Source organism: Pseudopodoces humilis, chromosome 6 (assembly GCF_049639895.1).
Source record: "Pseudopodoces humilis isolate 2021_Gansu_Grassland_sample_001 chromosome 6, ASM4963989v1, whole genome shotgun sequence".
NCBI classification, from domain to species: Eukaryota; Metazoa; Chordata; class Aves; order Passeriformes; family Paridae; genus Pseudopodoces; species Pseudopodoces humilis.
The window spans coordinates 9980109-10003228 of record NC_142205.1 but is presented as its reverse complement, the minus strand read 5'-3'; the positions used below and the strand labels follow the sequence as shown (position 1 = coordinate 10003228).

The following is a 23120-nucleotide window of genomic DNA, read 5'->3' as shown; positions in this document are numbered from 1 at the left end:
CAGCTGACCCACAAAGAGATACTCCAGACTATGCACTATCACACTTGGCAATTAAACTGCAGGGTGTTTTTTTCCAAAGAAGCTGTTACTAAGTGAGCATCATTGGTCTGCTGATAGTGATGTAAATATAACCCCTTGCTTTTTAAATTTTTATTTCACTTATTGAATTGCCTTTATCTCAACCCATGAAATTTTTTCACTTTTTGTCCTTTCAATTCTCACCCCCATCCTAATGAGGGGGAAATGAGGAGGAAGCTGGATTAGGGCTCACCTGCCAGACAGGGTGAACATACCACAGGTGCTCCAGTCTTAATCCAGGTACCCCCAGCTGGGTCCCTAACTAGAAAATTCTCTGTATTATAACAATTCTGTATCATGTCTCCCTAGGTCACTGTACTTAGTAGGAGCTACAGCTTTCCTTTGAATTGGGTCTATTTTTCACCACAAAAACCATTGCAATTTCCATTTAGTAGTTCATTACCTACACTTAGGTAGGCAAGTTTAAACTTTAGATACCAGTTTGAATAAGGAGAATGTTTTTGCTCTTTAGGGGATTTTTTAATAATTTATTCTTAAATAGTTTTATTTAATAATTTTTTTATTATAAAATGTTCATATAGGGTTTAACTACTACAATAACTGCCAAAAGAGCAGCACAACAGGGTACAAGGGATCCTGGCTGCTTTGAAGATATGTTAATGACAACTTCTTGACACCCTCTTGGTGAAGGGACAGGTGGGAGGAGACATTCTTCTGAATCTCATCCTTGCAAATGAGGAAGGGCTGTTCAGGGATCAGAGGGCTGAAAACAGTCTTGGTTGCAGCAACCATGAAATCCTGAAGGTCCCCATTGATGGAAAGAACAACTGGCAGGATCACAACCCAACAAACTCTGGCTCTTTCAGGTACCTACTTGGCAGAATCTCATGGGATATTTTCCTAGAGAGAGGAGAAAAATAAATAAAAGTTAAGGGTCCCAGGAGAGCTGACAGATTTTCAGTCTCCTTCAGCCTTAAGAACAGTCTAACTCAATGTGTGGAAAATTAAAAGCTATGGGAGACATGCAAGGATGAACAAGGAACCACTGAAGAAATTAAAAATGAAGCCAGGACAGATGACTTAGGAGGAATTTAGGGACTCTGAGTATGCATGAGTGTGATCCTAAAATTGAATTTGCCAGCAGGTCAAGGGAGGTGATCATTCCCTTTGGCCCAACAATGGCAGGGCACATCTGGAGCACTGGGACCAGTTCTGGGCTCCCCAGGATGAGACATGGCCTTACTGGTGTGAGTCTGGTGAAGGGGCACAAAGACAATTAAGGGATTAAAAGACTTGTCATTGAGCCTGGAGGTGCTTAAGAGGTGTCTGGTTCTGGCAGTGGGAGATGGGGTTTAAGGGTTACAGGGGCAGTGCTGGGTTGGGGGTTGGACTGGATGATCTTAAAGGTCTCTTCCAATTTTGATGATCCTTTGAGAAGATGAGAGTTCTGGAACTGTTCAGCCTGGAAAAGGCTCCAGGAAATTTATCAATGTGTATAAACAACACTCCTGTGAGGAAAGGGAATAAAGAAGATGGAGCTGCACTCAGTGATGTCCAGAGAAAGAACAGTGAACAAAAACTGAAATACAGAAAAATCCATTTAACTCTTTAGCACCTTATTCTGACCAGTTTGAGCAGGAGGGTGCTCCAGACAGTTTCCAGAGAAACTCATAATAATGCAAGAACAATCAATCTGACGGGGAGGGAGCTTTGTTAGCCCGAACTAGAAATCAGTGTAATAAACAACTGTGAGGAGAAGAAATGCAACAAAACAGACAAATTGAAAATGGAGAGAAAATCTCTACAACACAATGACAGATTCCACAATCAGGAGATCTTGGCTCCAGTCTTGACTTGTTTTCTGCCTTTAATTAGCCTCTTAAAATGGAAAAGCATTAACAAGAATTCCTCACCCTAGACTACCCCCTAGTCAGCAAGGAGTGCAAGAGCCCTCACTGTGGGCCTGTGCTTCATTTCAGACAAGAGACTTGCTCTTTCAGAACTTAAGAGCATAATTTAACTGTTGATGACCCAGTGAACTAAATCAGTTGTGCCAGACAAGACGCACCATGATAAAGGAGCTCCTAGAGATATTCTGTATGGTATGGTTGTCAGGCCTGGCATTCTGAAATCCTGTAAATAAAAGATGGAAGCATCTGCCTGCTCATTTTGTTGATCTTCCCACAAGTCTGGGGTGGGGATTTTTTGGTTTTTTTATTTTTTTTTCTCTCCAGGGTGCTGGCTGGGGAACTTGAGACTATGCTTCTTCTGAGGACAGCTAACCTCAAACCAACTTGGCAGTACTGAAACAGGCAAATCCCACTGAGGACTTAGGTACAGCTATTCCCTAGGAAGAAAGAAAAGCATTACTTTAAATGCCAATTCTGTTCTCACATGAATTTAAAATAAACTTTTTAAACATAGCCATTGGGCTAATCCTATTGTTATTATGATTCAGAAATGGGATTAAAAATTTTCATGCTATTTTAGAATTCAAATATAGCCGCATATTTCCTTAATTCTAGATCCAGCTGCCATTCAGGAAAAAAAAAAAAAAAGTCTTAGAGGAACTTTCATCAGCCTGTTTTTGATTTGTGGCTTTACCTGGTAGTACAGAAAGAAAAAGTACCCTCATCACAGTATTTTGTTTCATTTCCACCCAACATGTGTTTTGCAGCTTCCCATTTCAAGACAAAGTCAAGCTTTAAGCCCTAACTCCTCCCTTTATCTGTACAGTTGCTAGTACCCAGAAGATGCTGCAAATTATCAGCGATGCAGCCACACTTGCACCACACAGTCCTGCCCAGGGATGTGTTCTAGAACAGCATCCCTTCAAGGCTTCTGTACCCAGCTCAGAACCGAGAGTCATTCTATTCATTTACCTTCTCATTTTTCTCAGATTAGTAAATGCAGCAATTAACCCACCACCTAGAGGGCTGTTTCTCCTCTCCTGGCTGAATTAGGCCATTGCGTGAGAAGGCTCCAGCACAGAATTCCACATCCTCTGCAAACGGAGAGCCTGGAGGTTTAAAAGATAATACTGGATGAGTCAGTACAAGATTTACTTCTGTCTGACTGTTCCAATAAATAATAGTGCTTCCTCCAGACAAAACCAACCAGAAAGTGGCACCTGACTTCCATTCCTTCTCCTCCTCCCAGTGACAGCCCCTAGCAAGCAATGCCACCAGGCATGGCTGCCGAGGGCTGGTAAATACCAGGATTTATAAACAGCACTGAGAGGGAGCTGTAATGAGATCAATGTCGAGGATTGCAGTAAATGGCCTATAAAGCAATTTTTAAATGGGATTTCCTGCGACAAAGGCCAGCTCCCTACAACCTTTTCCAATAATACGAGGTGAAAAGGATTGGATTTGAATTATAATACCCGATACTGAGGCGAGGACAGACTGCTTTGTACTGTCCATACAGGCGGCTGCTCAGGCGATTTGGTAATCTCTCATCGGGAAACAAAATCTTAAATCTGACCAGGTACATCCAGCCCCAAATTACTGTACCAGAATAATTTGTCATTGTACAATTGAAAGGGGATGAACGATCCTGTCGTTATTTGCTGTTATTATAAGGAATATTAGACGGAATAGATGAAATGAGAGCAAACAGCGAGCACAGCCATGTTTGTTTCCCTTTCCCGATTCCATGTTGGATGTAACACTCAAAAGAAAAAAAATTAAATGAAAATTAAAAATTACCGAACCAGAAAGCTAATAAGCTTTGTGAATGCTATTTGAAATAGATGTTTTTCTTCAAACATTTCAAGGCACTAAAAAGTCCCTGCTGAGGCTTAGGTGAAAGATTTCTTACCTGGGAAAAGCCCCTTCCTTTCTCAGGGCCGCTTATCTTCCCTCCTCCTGTAAACCCACTCTTACAGCCAAATCTCTGATAATTCACCGACAGAGCAGGAGCTGGGGCGCGGAGGCTCCGGCATCGCCTGGAGCACAGAGAAACAGCCCTGAGCGCACCCTCCCGGCTCCGGGCAAAGCCGGGGATGTTCCCAGTGAACGGGAAAGGGACCGACAGCCCCGGGCTCTGAGCTGCCTCCTCTCCAGCCGGCTCAGGCTGCCCCGGAGGAGCCCAGCTCCTTTGCGCTCTATTTTCAGAGCCGCTCCCTCCTCGCTGCGCGGCTCTGCACAGAACGCAGCCGCCACTTTGCCTCTTCTTCTTACAATTAGATCCATGCTGAAACCGAAATTCAAACTATTTCACAGATTTTTTTTTTTTTCTCCCTCCTTTTAAGAGAGAAGGTTTCAGCAGAGAAAGCGCCTCTTTAGGTACATCTGGACGTGATTTTCCAGCGCCGCGTTCCCATGAGCCTGTAGTTAAAAATAAATCAAAGTCTGGGAACTCGGAGAAGGGAGTTTTCGTATTTCGCCGCTGCCCAGGAGGTTTTCTGGTCGTTAAACTGAATTTATAACACTTGGAGATTTCTTTCCACGTGGGGGCTATTAGCGAGGTATTTAAGAGCTATTAGCGCGGGGTTCGTAATTGTTAATGTTGATGCCTATTCAAAGCTACATACCATTTCACGAACTTAAATTATTAGCCTACTTTCCCTAAACCGGAAAGGTGTCCGAAGGAAAAATCAGCACTCCCTGCGGAGGAGTTTTTTGGTGCCGGGATGCTGCCTGATGGTTATTTGGAAGTGTAAATCCTGGTAGAACCTTAATTCCAGGCACTTGGGGATGACTTTTTTTTTTTTTTTCTTTACTTTTTTTCTACAGACCGGTAGAAAATTTTCAGGCAGGTTATGACGTGGGACTTACCACCGCTGCCAACAGTACACCTGAATGTTATTTGGAAAGTGAAGTAATCGCAAAGGCGAAACCAGAAACGACAATTGTCCTTCTGACACGGGTCCCGCTTCGCCTTTAGCTCTTACCCACCGCCTTCACTGGGATGGGTGTGCGTGTGTTATTGCCTTGGTTTTACTTTTTACTTTCTTTGAGCATCCGAGCGGCATTCCCCAAACGCTGCGGGGAATTTACTGCCACCAGCGGGGCTGCGGCCCGGCTGTCTCTGCCAGGATGGTACATCTTGTCACACGGCCGGGCTGGGGTGACCCTAAAATGTCCTGTTTTGCCCACCCTCCGTGCCGATCTCCGTGAGGCTCAGGGCATCCTAGGGGTGACTGTCCGGACTGCCACTGACCGTGAAGGCCAGCGGGGCTCGTCCTGTCCCCTGGAAAAGGGACACAGGTCAGCCTGAATGTCTGCTGGTCACCTCTCTGGGTGCTGTCGGTGAGCACGCACGGCACTGACCGAAGGGATGGCCCCTTTTCAGTGACCGAAAGAAGGGAACGACGTGGTTTCATCTCCGGAAAACAGCCGGGAGCGCTGGGTTAGCCAGGTTGCAAAGTGGAAGGGTTGGGGTGCTGCAAGGGGCAGGGCTGGGCAGCAGCTCCCCTTCCCCCCCGGCAGCGAGAGAAGCCGCCCCTCTGCCCCATCCCTCCCTCCGAGCCGCCCGCTTGAGGCTGAACAGAGTAGATGGGGCAGAAAGGGGGGTTGGAAGGGAGCACATTTGCTCATTAAAAAAGCTTCAAATGTGACAGAAGTCTGTCAACCAGTTGATCCAAGCCCTCTGTTCCTCTGGGGGAAGGGGGGGGTCCCTCACCCCCGAGTTCATCCAGGGATTCCCGCAGGTGACCGGGGCTGGGGCGGAGGCGGCTCGGCAGGAGCGGCTGCGGCCGGAGCAGCCCCGGCCGAGGGCAGAGCAGCCCCGGCAGAGGACAGAGCAGCCCCGGCCGAGGGCAGAGCAGCCCCGGCTCCCAGCTCCTGGCCCCAGCTCCCCCCGCGGCCGGGAAGGGCAGGCACTGCGGCACCTGCGGGAGGGGAGAGGGCAGCGGGGCAGACACAGGGCCATAAACAGGCCAGCAAACAAGAAGGCACTCGCAGGACTCGGCTGGGGTTGTTGACTGGACCTCAGCTCGCCGCAGGCTGCCACGGCCGCCGAGGCTGCGGCTCCAGGGCTCGCCCGCAGCTCTGGGAACGATGCAGGAGCGAGGGATGCTGCGGAGCTGCCGGGAATCCCCGCTTCTTGCCGTGACCTGGGGAAGGCGCAGACCTGACAACTAATCGATTCGTGCCCATTAGCCAAGGCTTCCAGGAAGCGGTGTGAATCGTCCTGCTTCTCCTTTCACATCCAAACAGCAGAGCTAATGCGAATAAAATATTGCCAACCAGCATGACGTTGTTGGTACTAAACCAACAAAGCAAACCTTCCCAGCGTTCGTTTCAAGGGACCGTGCCGAGAACTGCATCTCCTCCCCCCCAAAAATATCCCCCAACTCCACCAACAAATTCGCCCCAAACCAAAACAAAACACCCCAATCAGACCTAGATTTCAAAGGTGCCCAGGGACGAGCGGGCTCTCACGGAGGCATGTTTGTGTTGCATATCAGTGCTACAAATGGTTTCACACACACACAGATGTGAGGAGAAGCTGGCGAAGTCTCACTCGGCCCCACGGAGGAGCTCCAGTCACCAGCGCGGAGCCGCGGGTTTCGCTTTTGAGCTCAGGGAAGAGGAGCAGAATTTCTGCTGCTGTGTCAAACGTCACCAGAAGCCCTGTCACCACCTGCTTATTCTTTTTTGCCTAAGATAAAGGGACTATTTATTTCGTATTTCTACTTATATACTTTCTCTCAATTCCTTAGTTTTTAATTTCCTTTCCTTCTTCATTTCTTTCTTCCTTCCTTTTTCCTTTTCTCTCTTCTTTCCTTCCTTCCACTCTTTCTCCCTTCCTCTCTCCCTTCCACTCTTTCATCCTCTTGCTCATTCTTTCGTTCTTTCCAGTCTTTGGCTCTGGCTTGAAGGAGATCTGATGTGATTAAACTCACAGGGCGTTGGAGGGCAGAGGTAAATTAAGCCAAAGCGACAGAAAAGATGAAAGAGGCTTGCTCAACTCGAGTGCCCGAGGACAGCTGCCCTCCGCCTTCCTCCCCTGGGTCACGAAAGCTCCCCGCCGCCTTCCCCGGGGCCTTTCTGCCCATCCTGCCCCAGAGCCGCTTCTTCCGACGACCCCAGAAAGGATTCCTTTTTCCTTTCTTTTTACCTATGGTTTTCCCGGGAGCTCTGCCTGGCCCTGTCCGCACCGGCTCTGCCACCTCCGACGAGAGGGGAAACCTCGGGGAGGTGATGGGAGGCAGAGATGGAAGGAAGGGTCAGAGCTGCGGGGGTTTCCGGCCTACAAAGTCCGGCACAGGAGGTGCGTGCCCGCACAAAGCCCCGGCAGCGATCCCGGGGCTGCCGCTGCCCCGGGACTCCGGGATCCGCCACCGCGCTCTGCGCTCCCAGGTGGGAAGGGGCGGCTCTGCCGGGGCCCCCCGCCTCAAAAACAGAGGAGAAAGGAAAGAAGAGAGGATCCCGATCCCTGCGCTCCACCTGCAATTCAGACAGCGCTTAAACACAGTCCAAACCTCGTGTTTTTCTTAGAGCAAAAAGTAGCGATAAAAATAGTAAAACGCCACAAGCAAATAGAGAGGAGACCTACTCCAATTTAAAATTCCTTCTTTCAGGGCAAGAATATTTGTGCTTTTCGGTTCAACAGGAGCTTTTAAACGTTTAAGATGTTCGGAACCACATTAAAGGTATCTCGAAATTCAGCGATGGAAGGAGATAACAAAATCCGATTGTAAATATTGGTAGGTTCTTCTTTATCTTTAGGGAAACCAGAGAAAAACAAAATGCGGAGACGAACGAAAAGAGCTGAAAATCCCGAGCTACGAAAACCCCAGACATAGATAATTTTCAGGGTACTGGCCTGGCAATAACTTGTGTGATGTGCAGCTGAATTTTAAAGTGTGGCAGTACACAGCCACTTTAAGAGATAGGCAGTTTTAAAAATAGCCCATACTCTGCTTATTTCTCTAAAATAACGTTCAAAGAGCATCTTGAATTTTATTTATAACTGTAACTAAATCAAGCTATCGAAATGGGAGAACAGAGTTAGCCAAAGATGCTGAGATGCAGATCTAACATCAGCCCGAGGCGAAATACTTAAAAACTACCGTGCAACGAAATACTGCGGAGATTTATAGGATTGAAAATACAATAAAAACAAAGTACGCAATTACCTCCCACCTTAACGATTATGCGTTTTAAGTGAGGAGAGATTGCATTTGGAGTGACCAATTCCGTGTCAAAAAAACTCTTCCAGAAAGTTGTGGAAAAATTTGTATCGTGTCTTAGATGTGATTTAAAATGAGAAGTGATTTTTTTTTTTTTTGAAAGTAAATATGCAGTCTTTATTTTACTACAGTCGGAGAGAATTAAACAAGTGAATGCAAAACAAAGTAATTCTTTAAACGGGAAAATAAGTGAGAACAAGTGTGGCCGGGTGTGGGGTTGTTTGTATATTGATTTACTTCCCTGGTGGACCTTATCACGGGGCATTATCAACAGGGAAAAAAAACCAACCAACCAACCAAACAAAAACACACACAAAAAAATCAGGTGGATTTTTTTTTTTTTCCCCTGTAGGAGAAATTCTTGGACAAAATACAGAGTTGCACTGCCAGGCTCCCACCCCTCCCCAAATGCAGGATTTTTCTGGCTAGAGAACCAGGCGTGATTTGCAGAGCACCCGCAAATCCTTCCCGGTGAATATTCCCTCCTTGCCCGAGTCTGCTTAATTTGTAAATAAGTTTCAGGGCCCCTTTTCACAGAACCCAGTTGAGCAGGTAATTTGTTGTTAGTGTTTGTTTAAATGTTGTGAACCATGCACTCAAAAATAGGAAAACTATACACAAAAGAAGCAAACATGGGAACACAACTGGAAATTACTGAGTTATAAAAACGTCAAAGAAGAGCAATTTGCAAAGAGGCATCAGTAATTGTCTCCTACATTAACGGAAATGATTTGCCAAGCCCAACACTTTTGTTCTCCCCAGGATGGACGGGCGCTTCGCCATGGACCTCAATGAACTGGATCAGGACATTTTTATCAGGCTCTCAGCCCAGGGGGATACTCAGGACCTGGGGCTGGTTTCTGCCTTGCAAACCTTCAGTCCTGGAGTGGGTTTTCATGGGGCATTGAGTGGATTTATCATAGTCTGCCTGGATGAGAAGGAGGCACATACCCGTGAGCCTCTGCTTTGAGGGCATCTCCCAGGGATTCAAGGGAAGCAGGCACAGCTGTCAATAGGAGCAGGAATGAAAAGCACAGACTGAAGGGATGTCTCCAGCAGGCCTGGCAGGGACACACCGTGGCCCTGCTCATGCCACCATATGGTGAGGTGCTGTGGTCAGTCTGAGATGCCTGGGAGAGCCACACTTCCCCCCAACCCAGGGAGCCTTAAACAAGTCCACCTCCTTCTGTTTAGCTCTATCATCTCCCCCAAAGTCACATTTCATAAATGAACTCTCATCGTAGAGCTAGTCTGGCTTCTCATTCTATTAAGACCCCATTTCCCTGCTGGAACATGGGGAAAAATATTTTGCTTCAGGATCAGCCAGGCAGAAATGAGGCTCGCACCAGCTGTGGCTCTGTGGGGTCATATTTTCTTTAATTACCTTTTTCTGCCTTACTTAGGACACCCCAAACTTTCTAACTGATGTGCAAAGAGGCAAGCTCAAATTCAGAGCTTCAGACTCCTGCTGCCTGAACCTGTTCCTCTACCTTCAGGGTTTTTTTCCCCCAAATCCCCAAAAATCTTTTCTTGCATTCATACAGTCAAAAAAGTAATCAAAATGATTTCCCAAAGCTAGAGGCTGACACAGTGGGATGACTACAGGTACCACAGCTGTAACCTGCTATATTTATGTGTTAAGCCAGAGCTGGTTATGTTCAGAGCTGGTTTCTAACTGCTCACATTTACATCTTCAGAGTTCTGCCCAAGTCCCTTGCTTGTATTTTGGGAGGAATATTTTTGTGCAGACTGACTCAGTAAAGTGTATCTGGTGTCAGGGCTGCCAGAAATGTTTTATCTCAGATTTGCTCACTATCCAGGGAAGCATAAAACCAACATCCACAGTACAACATTGTACTGCGGAAAAAACACTTTATGAGTTTCAAAGCATTATGCTTGCTTAAAAACGCAGCTACTGGTGTAACATGTTGCTGGTGAGAGCCACAATAAAACCTACAGACTGCAACAAAACCATGATTTTACTGAAGGTTCTGCTTGTGATTTTGTAGCTGAAGAAGTACCAGACACTTGTAATGAACCTGCAGCAGGATATAACACAGTTTTAAGCACATTCTTTTCATAAAAGGATGTGCATTTATCTCTGTAATAAAAAAAAATAAAACAAATTTCCAAATTTCAGACATGAAATTTTCTAATTAATTGATTAGGATCTAGTATGCTAACCAACTAAAAATCACAATATTCTATTAATTTCAGGTGGAAATTCCTTTCTTCCCTCTAGTATTTACCTCACCGTGGATATATTTACATATATTTAACTTAAAAGCGAAAGGGATATTTTGCAGTTATCCTACGAAGGATTTTTTTGTTAAGCTGATTTCTTGTATCCCATGAACAGTATTAGGCAACAAGATAATATGGATTTCCTCACTGAGACCTATAAGATAGGATTAAATAACTGCTCAGGGCCTGATCCTGCCCTGCATTTTTCAGGCTGCTATGCCTGGTACTGAGTAGCCGAGACCAGCAAGCCCCCATGGAGCAAATTCCAGCTGAGAGCCTCTGGGAAGCCGGCGCTTTGCAGGCCTCCCTACGGCGAGCATCGCTCAGCTGCCTCGGCTAAGCAGGGTGCCAGAACCCAAACTTCACCTGGAAACACCAATTCTATTCAGAGCTCTGCTTATGGGAAAAGTGACATTAATTTGCCTCGATATGCACTGTTCTTTTGCTTAGGGAATTCATGGAAATCTAGATTTTGACATCCTTCACATATGCTGCCCTTTGCCTTCAAGCCTTTCAACAGAGCCAGCGGGATTGGAGAAAACCCCAACACACAAACAGGCTTGCTATTCATATCCTATGGAGAAAATACAGAATTGGGCTGGCAATTTTCACGTTTGGCTTTTGATATTTAGCAAAGTCAACCTTAGACGGGATCACAAGCACGTTGGGCCGGGATTAGGTGTAAGTGGGACTAGCTGAGGCAGAAGGGAAGCTGACCTTGGCTGCTGTGCAGATGCTTTAAGAAGAAGGAACCCCAGGCAGAATGGATATGGAGATTAAGTTTGCCTGACATTTCTCATTTTTAGACACCGCTGTGACCCGATGCTTAGAACTTTGGTTTGAATCTTACTTGACACAAAGGGAAAGGAATACTTTTGGCAAGGAAAAGAGAATGTGTTGGATATTCATATAAAGGGCGAGGATTACTGCAAATGATTGCTGCAACAAAGTTACTACATCTTCTGGGATGATCCTGCAGTCATGATGTAGCTCCCAGAGATATTTCAGAGATTACAACAATTGTAAACAGAAATTCTTAGTTTACAAAATAATTGCAAAACTATCACTACCAGCCCTACTAGGAGCCCTGTTTTTGTACCTGACTGGCAGCAGCCAGGAGCTGTCACACACTGAAAAATCATTCAACAGGTAAGACAAGAAAATGTGCAAAAAAATTATCCCAAAAACTTTCTGAGGAACAAAATAATTTTTTTGCCCCAAAATGTAAGAGTAGGTAAAAGTTTTGCAAGGAAGCAAAGCATATAAAGAGATTTAGATCCCATTTATATGCAATGTCTGTCTTAACTCCTTTAGATAACTTTGAAAATTGTGCTGTAAACCTTGGAGCAATACTTAGATCGACCAAACACATCAATAAGGAAAAACATTTCTTCCTAATTTGAGGAAATATTTCCAGTCCTATAAAAATTTGCTATTGATTTATGAAGACAGGATTTAATCCTCTCTTGTGTGTTTCTATTTTTAGTTTCAGATGGTTACTGAGTGTGTAATGCATTTAGTGCACTAACCATGTTAGGTACTTTCAACACTCTTCTGTTTCTACAAAAATACAACCAAATACAGTATTAAAAAGTTCTAGGCAAATGTAAACCTTTTTTTTAAAAGAAAGTTTCATTATTTCTTGCTGTTTTTTAGAAGTGGAGTGAAAAAAATGGAATATATGTGTGTGTGTGTGTGTGTGTGTGTGAGTAGGAAGGGAGCAATTATGCTCTGCAGATTGTGTGCTCAATAGGATTTTATTAACACAGAGTTGCTTAACTTTGGACTTGTAATTTACATTCAGTGGTTGGCATAACTGATAAAGCCACTTATTTTCCCCTTTTCTATTTTTTCCTGTATTTTTTTTAGAAAGCTGGTACTTTCTTTTTTCACCAGATTTGTTAAGGTTCTGTCTTTGATCTACCGGTTTGCCCTGTAGTCACAGCAACTGAATCCAGCTGACAAAAGGAATTTCAATAACATTGAGAGATTTTTAGGAGTTTTTCTACTATTGCCATAATCCTCCCTCACAACCAGAAGCATCTGCTGATGAGTCAGAACATGTCATGCCTCCTACCTTGTGTCCTGACCAGGAGCAAACATGCACACACTGCTGCCCTTCGGTTTGAGCCTGGCCATCCTCAGTGACCGAGCTGTAGCTGCAAGGTGCCTCTCTGGGCTGCCCTAGATCTCTGTGGCAATCTGTGACTTCTCTTTACATGAAACACCGACGTTCTCAGCTGTAGAAGGTCGACATAAGATGATTATTAGGTACTAGAAGCAAACTGGGATGTGCTAAATGTTTTCTCTCATAATAATGTGAAATTCTGTTTGTTTTTAAATGAATAATATGTCTGTGAAATGTGGCTCCTGAACATACTTTCAGAGGTACTTCTGCTTTATTGTTATGCACATCCTTAGTTTTATTGCCTAAGGTTTTCCTTGCCACTGTTAATTTGCAGCTCTAAAGACTCTGTCTGAGACTGTAAGGAGTTCTTCCTGATTTAGCACCATCCTTGCCAATGAAGTCTCAAAACTAAAAACTCCAACTCAGAGCTCCAAGCTGGGTGACTCAAATTTCCTCTGCAACACATCCAGCTGTGTTCTTCGTCTCACCCAGTGCTAGGGTGTCTCAGCGGACATTGTAATCTTCTGTTTGTAAACTACTTACAGTATGTCCAAGGTACTTTCTGAAATATACTTGTATTAAGTATATAAGCTCAGCAAGTATGCCTGAGTTTGTGAAATGAAGGGACCAGGAGATGCTGGTTCTCTAATTTTTCCTCATATGGGAGTCATTCTGGATATGCAAAGGGCTGTCTTGAACTTTCAAGTATCTTGTTTAGTAAATATTTTCTGAGGCAAGGTAGTATTCAAGGAGTGTGTATTCACCATGGGTTTATTAAATGGCATTATTCTATGTATTGGTTCCTCTTCCTTCCTAACACCCTATTTTTCTTCTTGACTTCCGTGGAACACTGAAAAGGTTCTTTTAAAGATTCATGCAAATTAACTCATGGTTCCTTTGCAGATGGTGACAGCTGGGTGAGAGTCCAGCACTGTGTACATGCACATGTAGATAACTCCTTTATTTATGCATGTGTATATAAAACAAACTTTCATTATGGGCTATGTGCAACTGGTTTTTTATTCCTCAGTTTTAAATTTGATGCCTCTTGTCCATTTTGTATCAAAAGATAGTTCTGAAAGCATTCATAGGTGATTTTAATTCTGACGGCTCCAGACAATTTCATATCATAAATAAACCCTGCTACCTCACTACTCACCTTTTCCCAGACCATTCACAAATATGTTGAACATCTGGATGCCTGAAGGATTTCATTAGCAATTACCTTCCACCATTTATCACAACTTTTTGTTGCAAATCTTTTGAGCAGTTATTAATCCAAAGAAGGATCTTCCCTCTTATCCGATAAAATCCTATCTACTTTAAATGAATATGATAACTGACCTCATCAAAAGATCTTTAGAAATCTAAGAACATTACATCAAATATGTGACCTTTATCCACAGGCATATTTCCTGCTTTGAAGAACTTTATTACACTAGGAGACATAACTTCTCTCTATGAAAGCCATTTCAACTCTATTTCTACCAATGCTTGAGACAGAAGTCAGACATGCTAACCTCTGGTTCTCCAGATGTGCAACAGATCCTTTAAAAACCAGGTTTTCCTCTCTCCCTTCCTCTGATCATGAGGTTGATTTTAATAACTTATTTAGAAATTTCAAATCTGCATTTGTTAGGGACTTCTGTTAGGGGAACACTGTCTATCCTGGAGATTTGTCACAATTTATTGTATTGACCCATTCTGTGATTTCCTCTGGTGCTGGGAAGAGCCTACAACTTATAGTTAAGAATCCATATTCAAGGGAAGAAATGTGGTTTGGATTTCCTCAGGCAGTTGAAGGAATGGGATGTGGATCTCTTTCTTGATCCCTGTTAATTATTGGTGTGTGTACACTGTATCTTGTGTTCTTCTGATTCTAACTAGATCAAGCCCTTTTTGAGGTGAACAGGTTGAGGAATGACTGTTTTACAGTTTTGGCATAAGTTAAACATCCTGTGAAGGCTGAGATGGATCTGACAGAGCATGGATACAAAAGCTCAGCTGTTGAGGGACTTGGATGTTAAGAGTGAGGTGTCTGTAGAATTTAGGAGCTGTACACTCGAGTTCTACTTTTATCTGCATATCTACCATTTTATTTCTATACCTACAGCAAGCAAAGAGGACTGAAGTTATTAATTGCAAAGAATGGGCTGTTTTTAGTAGAAAATCATTCTTGAAAGGATGTGTTTTGGTAAAGCCCATGAAAGTGGAGTAATGAAATTTTCATCATTAATATGCTACTCAAACAGAACTCGTACCTGTTACAAGGAACAAACAGAATGTGACTGCTACAAAGACACATATCAGTCACTCATTTCTGCAAGTTTTCATGCCAGATTCTTGTTGGAATCTGGCCATTTGATTTACAGTGCTTCACTACCATGTGTAAATAAAAGCAGCAGAACATCCTGGCTTTGTAGTATCTACATTATGGCACGGTACATAACGAAATTATGCATCTCTTAAATGAACTTTTCCTATAGCTCCTGTCTATGTATAGCCAGGCATTCAGGGAAAGGATTTAATTTTTTTTCCCCTTAAATGTTTTATTTTACTTATTAGGAAGCAACATTCAGGGTTATATCCAGAAACTCCATGCTTAGGATAGAAGTTGTTTAAGCAAATAGAAGTCACAGAATGACCTGCAATTTTATTTGAAGCACTCTGGCCCAGCGCGTACAAACCAGCCAGACGGTGGATCCCGCTGGGACCTCCGTGGAGTGACACGCCTGCCTGCTGCACAATTCCCATTTTGCTCTCTACTTTTGTCACTCCAATGCAGATGGACAACCTCTACATTTTGCAAGTGTGCAAATGGTTGCAGACCACCGAAGGTGACATTGTCAAATGTATTATTTCACTCTTGATCTTAATGTACATGTAAGAGTGTCTTTTTACATGTATGCTTTAGAGAGCTTAATTTAAGAGGCAGCTGGTAACAAAAGCTTTCATGGTCTCTTACTACTACTGTTTTGTAGTTTTACTAACCATGATCAGCGTAATGATCTGATAAGACAGTTTTATGTTTTGTAATATAGAATCAGGACATATTTGCAGTAATGGATATTTATATCCAAAGATTGTGACCCAGCTTTTCAAAAGCAGCCAGGGTCATTTACCATCACCTAATTCCACTTGGTTTCCTCAGGAACTAAAATATCATTTCTCTCATAACAACCTTTGCAGATTTTTGCCTCTGCCCTCCAAGCCTGAATGACTGACCTTTTCCCATGGAGCACTGAAGCGGGGAAAATTACTTCATGTCATCCAACCCCTGAAGTTCACAATAGCCCATGTAGGCAGAGTTTTTCAGAGCATTATGACTTAACGCAAGGAAAGGCGACATCAGGGGACGAGGTGAGGATGCTGACAGAGGGAAGAGAAGTTCTATAACAAGTTGCAGGACTTTTATTGTCATCACAATAAATCCTACTCAGAGGAAATACAAACTCCACTACTGCAGATGTTCATGTCTTAATCCCAAATCCTAAAGGGAGGGAATCTAGCTGGTACTTCACACATGTGGTGAAGACTCAACAGTTGCTAAAAATCATGGGGAGTCTCAAAGTGTCAACACTTCACAGCTTCCTTTCTGAGCAGAACAAATCACATGCTGGGTGGATTTACCTTGCAGTGAATCGATCAATGATGTACAGAGATAGGAGAGATCCAAAGCAAGAACAAAAGTGAGTGAGGGCCTGAAGAGCTGAGGAATGGAAGAGGCAATGTGACATTTTTGGCAAGGAAAATAAAATAATAGTGCTTGAAAAGATTGACTCAGACTAAGATTGTAGTGTAATACAGGCAGTGTGCTGTGAGAGAGACAAGAAAATGCCCATGTGATGGCAGAACTCCCTGAACTGCTGCTGCTTTCCCCTTTGTGTTGGAAGATGTGTGCAGACAGGTAATTGTGTAAAAAAACATGTAGATATTTGGGGACAATGGTGTATTGATGGCTCTGCTTGGATCAGTAGGGCTTTCATTCCGTGCAGCACAAAAACATAGAAACCCGTGTGTAAAGACAGATCTCTGTTCATCTCCTTTCCTAAACCAGAGGCAGAATTCTCATAATGTTTTGTCATGAGTAATATTCTGGGGAACAAAAGGACTCAGATGCTACTCATAAAAAAGCCCCTTCTGCTTTGCATCTGTGGCTTAATTTCAATTTGACACACTGCGAAATACAGATCATGGTATAATACTGGAAATGCCACCTCAAATTTTACAGCAGTTAGTGGAAATCTGATTTCTAACTGTATGCAAAACCCTGAAACTACTGCTCATCCACTGGTGTTAGCATCAGTCTGTTTTTGTGCTATGGAGGAAGTTGGAGGATTTTTTTTACACACTTCTAGAAGGTTAGAACCAGCTCAACACCCAGCTCCTCCATAGGTAATGGGGAAGTAAACTGGAAAAATATAAAGACAAAAAGACAGAAATACACAGAGACATGAACAAAGATTAATACTGGTAACTGAACAGTCTGATTTTAAAGTGGTGAGCCACCAGTAAAGTTAGGAATATCACTGCACGATCTACAGTTTTTTTGACTAGGGTAGACAATATTGATTTAGCCTAAAGAATGGTAAAGGCAGAAGGTATGAAGTTCCTAAAAAGACAACCTATCTGTTCCTCTCTAAATCTTACCCTAAAAGTCTTAACATTTGTTATCTTTTTTGATTTTTTTTTTTAAATAAATCTTGACCTTGCTGCATTCCAGGGACTCTTAGTGATGGATTAAGGGCATATTTAGCTGTGACCAAGCTGTTATAGCTGAACTCCTGAGTCATCTGCAGTCTCCTGACTAGTGTGAATTGATGCTTGCCAAATGTCTCTCTCTTTAACTTGTATTTGTTCCACACTAGTTTTGTTTCTTATGCTTCAAGAAGGAGGATATTTTTTTCTATGAACACTTTCTTTTTTCCCTAAACAGTTTTGGAATTTTTATTGACTAAAACTACAGGAAAAAAAAAAACCCAGTGTGATTGCTTTCCTCTTTCTCTCTTTCTCTCTCTTTTATTTTTAGGAGTTTTTACAACCAGGATTCTATTTTCAGCTCATTTAATAAGGTTTGCATGTTGAAACACAAATGTAATCCACTTTGCTTCCCCCATTCTCCCAAGCAGAAGTACACTACAATTTTCATGAGCTAGAAAACTCCTATAAAATTGCAGAGGATTTATGGATTTATGGTCACATAATCATTTGAAGAGCGAAATTGCATGCTGGGTTAGTTTCCTAATCCCAAGGTGTTTTTCTCCCACACAGTTCCAGGTACTTTGTGAGCTTGGGAGGAAACCAGGGGGGTTCCCCTGGCTGCTGTTGCTCTGATGTAGGTGCATTATTTCCCAGAAAATAGAAACTGGATTCCTGGCCAGTCAGTGTGTGTGTTTGTGGGAAAAAAAGACCCTCCAATATCTTCAATTTCCACTTATAAAACTGAAGTCCATTCAATTTTCCTTATAAAAACAGGCTTCCACAAATTTTATCACAGTGCTGATGATCAGCCTTACTTTCAGAAAGCTCAGGAAAGCAGCAGCCCTGGGATCAGGCTCAGTATTTCTTGTGAAATGGCATGAAACACATTGTACTCTGTGCTTTTGCATAGTGAAATAAAAAAGAGGCTCATATTTATTAAAACTCAAATGCAATTAATTGTCCAGCCCTTACAGGGATGAAAATATGTGTTTTCACATGTTTCTGTAAAAGAAGTGTTGCAAATGAAATTCCAAAACACTGCTACCACTCTAAAAAGAGAACTCAAAACTCCCTTTTTGTTGATGGATGATTTACCCACATTTTAAAGAATTTGTGAATTAACAGATAATGTGCTGCTTATGTATGTATGTCTGTACTTGCTTGTACTAGATGATGGTTATCACATAAATAAAATACTCGGTGGAATCAATCTGAAAATATTCCGTGTGTTTAACGTTAGCTAACAGCTGAAAAAAATAAGAAATCCATTAAAGAAATCTGGCTCTTTACTTTCACTGTTGTATTTGCATTTGTCTTAGTGAAAAATTGCCAATTGATGATTTACATAATAACAATTCTTTTAGGTCGCTCATGTGTTTTCGTGATTTCATCGCGGTTTTCACCCAAGTCTTCACCCGAGGTTTTCTCAGATGGAAGTTTGGAGGATGAAGAGCATCAGAAGTGGTTTTGTTCCCGGATTCCAGCGGCTCCGGGGCTTTCTGGGGCAGCCGAGCCCCATTCCCGTTCCCTGGAACACCCGTGACATCTAGCGGCCAGCTCAGCTCCCTCGCGGAGCTACCGAAGGAACCTGGAAACAGCTGCCAGGGAGGGCGGAGGGGGGTAGGAGGGAATGTGGATATATTTACTTCCACCAAATACTGGCAGGCAACCCTTCCAAGGCTAAGGAAAGCTTTCCCAGTTCTTTCTCATCCCAACCTGGCCACAAGGACTCTCCCAGAACTGCAGCTCCCATGTGGAATGTCCCACAGCGTGCTCTATTTTTGGGCTGATAATATCAGAGAAACTCGTGGCCCCTGAAGCTGCAACAATACCCAGAGAGTTTAGGGCAGTGCAGGTCCCTCGTTCCCAACCAAGTGGTACAAACTCCTGAGGATCAAACTTTGTCTTTCTGAGGAGCAGCTCGGTCTCTACAGAAACAGGATAAGCACGAAATGAGGACTGTCAGCTCTCAGCTGAAAACAAACATTTCTCACTGAGGAGATTTCCAAATCTTCTACAGGAGCTCCAAGGGGAGGGAGGCAGGGAAAAGAGAAAAGGAAGGGGAAACAGAGCAGCTAATTGTAGGAGAGATGTCTGCTTCACTTAGAGTTATTCTACTGATACTGCCAAGCACCTCTTCTGCCTCTGACAGTGCTGGGCACTGACTCAAGTGTCATGCTGTGATAAGCAGAGATAGAGGGGCCATATCAGGGCCAGTGCTTTGCTCTAAAGCCCTTTGCTCTTTTACTGTGAATAAAAGTTAGAAGCAGAGCCCATGTGATTTATCTTTGCCACTCTATCTGAACATCTTTCTACCTCCAGGTAGCACTGTGGAAATCATTTCCTGCCCCCTCCCCGTGGATGTCCTTGCTATGAAAGCAGAAGCAGTGCCTGGGAGCAGGATGTGTGGGGACCCTGGCAGCAATGCAAGGCTGACCCACACCCCAGGATCCAAGGGATTGACTCTGGAACCTTCCCAGGGGCTCCTCTTGGCTATTGCACTGCACCTGCCCCGTGTGAGGTGCACCAAGGCTGTTGAGCTCACACTTAATGTCCTTTATTTGGCCTCCCCTCCAGGGAGCCTCTCTCTTGCCCCATCCTTGCCACAGTCACAGTACATAAGGCAAGAGTCATAGATAAAAGCATGAGAGGGAGGAAAATAAAGTGGGTAACCCCTTGAAGGCACAAGTAGTAAAGGCCCAAAGTTTGCTGATTAGGATATCTTGGGAAATATTGCTTTGACTGAAAGTAAACAATTTTCACTCAATTTTGACCTCAATATGATTTAAAAAAAACCTCTATATATAATTTCTAAATGTTGCAGCACTAAAGGAGAAAAATATCCTTTTTTTTGTCTTCTTTTTAAATTAAAACCTGCTAGATAACATGGACTTTAAATTTTCAGTTGGGATGAAAGCAGCTTTTCAGAATATCATATTTTTTCTATGAACTAGGAAACCTTAGTTTCACCTGGACTTTACTGGAACTAATAGGGATTCAAACAGCTATTTTGGATTGCTTTATTTTGCTATTATAGGTAGCAGCTCAATTGAATAACCAGAATGTATTCCTCAAGACAAAGCTGAGAGCACCAGATGAGATTCAAAGCCATTTTCTTCTAGAACATCTTCTAGAACACATATATGCAGAAAAGAAAAAGGAAACATGATCTTGATATACAGATTTAACAGAGCTCTTTGAAGATCTGCTGTTTGATCTTAAACCCTGGAAGACTGATAGGATCATTTTTTGTGCCCAGCCCAGCAATGATCACGAACCTAATTGATGACTGAAGGAGGACAGCAATTCTTGAGCTTTACTGGTTCATGTACTACCCTTAATAAATTGTGTTAAAGAGTGGAGCATTACTATCATCCATCATCATTAGCTCGTGTGCAACTTGCCAACTGCTGAAATGGAATTGCTCTGAGCCTTCCCAGCATGACTTAAATGTTCAGAGCAAGTTCCTCTAATTATGTGCCCCTGGATAAGGAGCAAAAAGGGAATTTCAGACCAGAAAGTGCTGCTGATTCTAAACAATCAGCATCAGCATCTCTCCACAGCCATTAAATATGCAGCAGTAGAGTTCTCTGGGGTCTCTGGCCAGGAGCAAGTTGTTCTCCTGTAAGGCTGCAAATCTTAGTTAGATTTATACATTTTGTATTTCTCCATCTCCTGTTCCTAGCTTTTCAAAATGCATTTATTGGCAGCAACTTCAACCAATCCTCTAATCAAAATATGAGGATAATATTTTTAAATTTCTCAACAAATTTATTAGCAGGAAATTATATTGTTTTTAGACTAGAGGTAAAAAGGAGGAAAGAATGATGAGAAAAAGATCCCTGGGCAAAAGAGAAATTAGGGTTGAAGTAATCTAGTCCAGTTCTGTACAACTGTACCTCATGGTTGTATTTAAAGAGGGGTCTTGCAGAGCAAGCTAGACAGGAGTCAACATCTGGTGCTGGTACTGCAATCTCTGTTAGTATAAATGGAGCACACTTGGAAGCAACTTCTGGGGTATGACTAATCTACTGAGAAAGAGAATTTAGGGTTATGGATTGATTTCAGTTTTGAGCACAATTAATCCTAAATATTTCTTGGGATTTTGTCCCATTACTTGTCCAGAGTATGGGCTATTCCCTTTTTTGCCTTCAATAGACTTTTCTACATTTGTCTCCATTTGTGTCTCATATTTCTCAAGTATCATGAGTTCCCCTCTCACTGATCTTTCTTTTCTCCAGGTTTTCTAATCTCAGCTCCTGGGATTTCTCCAGTCTTTCTGAGTTTGTTTTCATGCTTCTGAGTGAATTCTTACTGTTCTTACCAAGTCTCTTTTCAAATAAGTCCCATTCAGCACAGAAAGCAAAAAAGAGTATTCCAGCAAGGAGCAGAGAAGAACACTCCTATATTTCAGGCTCGATTGTTTTTACACCTTGATGTGTTGATGCAAAGGATGTTGTTAAATCAGCTTTGGCCTGTGTGGCATCATCATCCCACACATTCTTTTCCAACCAGTGCTACCAACCAACCCTCATGTCTCTGATTGCTGGGAACACACTGAGTTCTAACCCTGGCCACCAATGTTCACAAGGACTGCAAATTTTTTGCCATCTGTAACAGGCAGGTTTGTTGAACCAAGCAGGAGACAGGTTGTTATGTACCTCTTACATTTTGACACTAAGCTGCTGAGAGCTATTCCAATATTTTTCCTGACAAGTTTCATATCCACCCATGGAAGTTCTACCAAGGCAAAAGTTTCCTTTGCTTTTTTTAGAAAAAAACATCATGAAGTCCTCCCACTGAAGTTCACTACAGTCAGAAGATATCACATCTACTGCATTTCTATCCATAAGTCTTACTCTTCTGCCATTAAAGCAAAGCAAATTGAATTATTAAGCAAATTTTCCAAGTAATTGCTTATACAGAATATATTAAGACTCAAATGGTGGGAGGTAAGGAACATTTCAGATGCCATACCCAAAGCTCTTAGTGCGGTAGCCAACCCTTGAAATCACATAAAAAATAACAGCAGATATATCTGGTATATTGCACAGTGAAAATTCTCATATCACACATCCCTACACTTGTTAACCTGGATGACAAGGAGATGGATATTTATTTCTATCTGTATTTCTAGCCTGAGCTCCACTTCCACAGTTTAGCTAGTGCACTTTCTGATTATTTGTACTATTCTTACACTTTACTGAGTATTTACCCTTAATAAGAGTTCATTTTCAGGAAGAGCTTCAGAGCCCAGACTGACTCAGCTCAATTAATTTATGGATGGAGGCTACAAGGACCTTAATCCATCAGGCAGACAGTCGCCCATTAAAATTGTAAAAAGTGCTGGGAGTCTTCTGCAGCAGCTGCAGGAACTTGATGGGGCAAGTTCAGCCTACTTTGTATAAATGAGCCAGCAGAAAATGGTTTAAGTTAACAGAACCTTTTGAAATGTTACTGTTCAATGTATGGAACACTGTAATCCACATACATAAGCACAATCAGCTGACAAAAAAAATTCATCTTTTGCATTGCTTTTACTAAAAATTGTTTAAAATCTTTGTGACCAACTGAGGTGTTGGGGACTGGTTTTACATAGTAATGATAAGATTTTGATCAAGAGGAATCACAGAATAGAATTGTTTATCATAGAATTGTTTATGTTGGAAAAGACCTTTAAAGTTATTGAGCCCTATCATTAAATTATACAAACTTACAACACAAAATACAATCCAATGTGCAGCTAAAAACAGCAGCAGCATGAGGTGATTGAGAAGGTGACCCGCTTTCAGCTGGGATAGAGTTAATTTTCTTCCTAGTAGCAAGTAGAGTGCTGTGGTTTTGATTCAGTATAAAAATAATACT

At 42.7% G+C, this 23120-nt stretch overlaps 1 long non-coding RNA gene across 2 annotated transcripts; it reads right to left on the bottom strand.

Annotated features, from left to right (window-relative positions):
• Positions 1–622: 622 nt before the first annotated feature.
• LOC148184106 (uncharacterized) lies at positions 623–4423 on the bottom strand. 2 transcript variants are annotated; one of them, XR_015772765.1, is made up of 4 exons: positions 3862–4423; positions 2922–3058; positions 2108–2386; positions 623–939 (listed from the first exon to the last, which is right to left on the bottom strand). It is a non-coding gene; the product is annotated as an uncharacterized LOC148184106 (long non-coding RNA). The 2 variants fall into 2 exon arrangements; XR_015772766.1 differs by lacking the exon at positions 2108–2386.
• Positions 4424–23120: the final 18697 nt, after the last annotated feature.